Source organism: Mus caroli, unplaced genomic scaffold, assembly GCF_978045245.1.
Source record: "Mus caroli unplaced genomic scaffold, Mus_caroli_1 scaffold_8, whole genome shotgun sequence".
Taxonomy (NCBI): Eukaryota; Metazoa; Chordata; class Mammalia; order Rodentia; family Muridae; genus Mus; species Mus caroli.
Genome location: NW_028227263.1, coordinates 132,660,996 through 132,664,044, shown reverse-complemented (window position 1 = coordinate 132,664,044; position 3,049 = coordinate 132,660,996). Strand labels below are relative to the sequence as shown.

Here is a 3,049-nt window from a genome sequence, read left to right as displayed (position 1 = left end):
GGTGGGATTGCAAGCTTGTACAACCAGTCTGGAAATCATTCTGGCGGTTCCTCAGAAAATTGGACATAGTTCTACTGTAGGATCCTGCAATACCTCTCCTGGGCTTATATCCATAAGATGTTTCAACCGGTAAGAAGGACACATGCTCCACTATGTTCATAGCAGCCTTATTTATAATAGCCAGAAGCTGGAAAGAACCCAGATGCCCCTCAACAGAGGAATGGATACAAAAAATGTGGTACATTTACACAATGGAGTACTAGTCAGCTATTAAAAGGAATGAATTTATGAAATTCCTAGGCAAATGGATGGACCTGGAGGGCATCATCCAAAATGAGGTAACAAAATCACAAAGGAATTCACACAATATGTACTCACTGATAAGTGGATATTAGCCCAGAAACTTAGGATACCCAAGATATAAGATACAATTTGCTAAACACATGAAACTCAAGAAGAACGAAGACCAAAGTGTGGACACTGTGCCCCTTCTTAGAATTGGGAACAAAACACCCATGGAAGGAGTTACAGAGACAAAGTTTGGAGCTGTGACGAAAGGATGGACCATCTAGAGACTGCCATATCCAGGGATCCATCCCATAATCAGCTTCCAAACGCTGACACCATTGCATACACTAGCAAGATTTTGCTGAAAGGACCCAGATAGAGCTGTCTCTTATGAGACTAGGCCGGGGCCTAGCAAACACATAAGTGGATGCTCACAGTCAGCTATTGGATGGATCACAGGGCCCCCAATTGAGGAGCTAGAGAAAGTACCCAAGGAGCTAAAGGGATCTGCAACCCTATAGGTGGAACAACATTATGAACTACCCAGTACCCCAGAGCTCTTGACTCTAGCAGCATATGTATCAAAAGATGGCCTAGTCGGCCATCAGTGGAAAGAGAGGCCCATAGGACTGGCAAACTTTATATGCCCCAGTACAGGGGAATGCCAGGGCCAAAAAGTGGGAATGGGTCGGTAGGGGAGGCAGGGAGGGTATGGGGGACTTTTGGGATAGCATTGGAAACGTAAATGAGGAAAATACCTAATAAATATTTTAAAAAATATTTTTTAAAAAGGAATCTGCTAATACTTTTGGATCACTGTGGGGAAGGAGTCTAGGAAGAATGTGTTCCACAGCATCTAAGGGAGGTCCAGGATTCTTATTGCAAAAACAAAAAAGCATTTACCTGGAAGTTTGAAAGCATCCAGGTAAGATTACTTAAGTAACCACATGCCAAGGATGACAGATCAGGAACTGTAAGAAGCGCCAACAGTGGGTCAATTGCACCATGTTCGATAACTAAGTCTCAGAAAGGTGAACTATCACCTGCAATTTTTTTCAAGAGCCCATTCAGCTTGCTAGCTGATGTGAGCATGAGGAGATGCCAAGAGAAATAAATGCTGGGATAGCACCTCCATCTACCACAGCTTTGGTGTGTTCAAATATTCCAGAAGCGATGTTGGTGAGTGTCCAAGCAGATTAAAACTGAATGGGACTACAATCAATTTTGCCCAAGAAGGACACAAATTTTGGGATCAAACCAGCTTGAATGATGTTGTCTATAGGAGGCTGTTTCTCTCTAGAAAACAGTTTCCGAGCAGCTTGAGTAGCTTGGAGCTGGCTCTCCAAATTATTACTGTTTATGTCTTTGACAATGTCCTCAACAGACCAATTTACAGTACCCTGGTTGTTTCAGCTTTCCTGTAGTGGAGAAATAGCATCATCAGGAAATGAGCTGACGTTTCTCCTTTTCAGCATCTGGCTCTTTTTTAGCTTTCCTAAGTTCCACATTAACTTCTATTCAGCGGCGGTGCATTTCTGTACTGTGTTTCCCCTTGTTCGTGAATCTGTTAAGCCAGGTAGCTGGTAAGTTAGCATTCTCATTGGTGGACATGGTTGCAGGAAAAAGGAGGAAAGCTGTACAGCCATTGTCCTCAACAGACCAATTTACAGTACCCTGGTTGTTTCAGCTTTCCTGTAGTGGAGAAATAGCATCATCAGGAAATGAGCTGACGTTTCTCCTTTTCAGCATCTGGCTCTTTTTTAGCTTTCCTAAGTTCCACATTAACTTCTATTCAGCGGCGGTGCATTTCTGTACTGTGTTTCCCCTTGTTCGTGAATCTGTTAAGCCAGGTAGCTGGTAAGTTAGCATTCTCATTGGTGGACATGGTTGCAGGAAAAAGGAGGAAAGCTGTACAGCCAGCTCAGACTTCCACGAAAGTCGGTGTGGGGCACTCAAGCTGCTGGTCCGCGGCTATGGAAACGTCTACTACCCTTCAGACCTCAGACTTTGTGCTGGATTTTCATATATTGAGCCGTCTTGATCATGGTGAATGATAGTTTTGATGTGTTCTTGAATTTGGCTTGAGAAATTTTATTGAGTATTTTTGTATCAATAGTCACAAGCATAATTGCTCTGAAGTTCTCATTCTTTGTTGCGTCCTTGCGTGGTTTAGGTCTCAGAGTAGCTGTGGCTTCATAGAAGGAATTAGGTAGTATTCCTTCTGTTTCTATTTTGTGGAATAATTTTAGGAGTATTTGTTTTAACTGCTCTTTGAAAGTCTGGTAAATACTATCAGCAACAAAGCTGGGGGTGGGGGTGGTAACCAAATCCAAATCCAAGAACACATCAAAACAATCATCCATCATGACCAAGTAGGTTTCATTCCAGGGATGCAGGGATGGTATAATATATGGAAATCCATCAAAGTAATCCATTATATAAACAAACTCAAACACAAAAATACATGATCATCTCCTTAGATGCAGAAAAAGCATTTGACAAAATCCAACACCCATTCATGATAAAAGTCTTGGAAAGATCAGGAATTCAAGGCCCATACCTAAACATGATAAAAAGCAATCTACAGCAAACCAGTAGCCAACATCAAAGTAAATGGTGAGAAGCTGGAAGCAATCCCACTAAAATCAAGGACTAGACAAGGCTGCCCACTTTCTCCATACCTATTCAACATTGTACTTAAAGTCCTAGCCAGAGCAATTTGACAACAAAAGGAGATAAAGGGGATACAAATTGGAAAGGA

General features: G+C 42.1%; 1 pseudogene; it reads right to left on the bottom strand.

Moving 5' to 3' along the window:
- Positions 1 to 1,058: 1,058 nt before the first annotated feature.
- Positions 1,059 to 2,173, bottom strand: LOC147003568 (importin subunit alpha-1 pseudogene; annotated as a pseudogene).
- Positions 2,174 to 3,049: the final 876 nt, after the last annotated feature.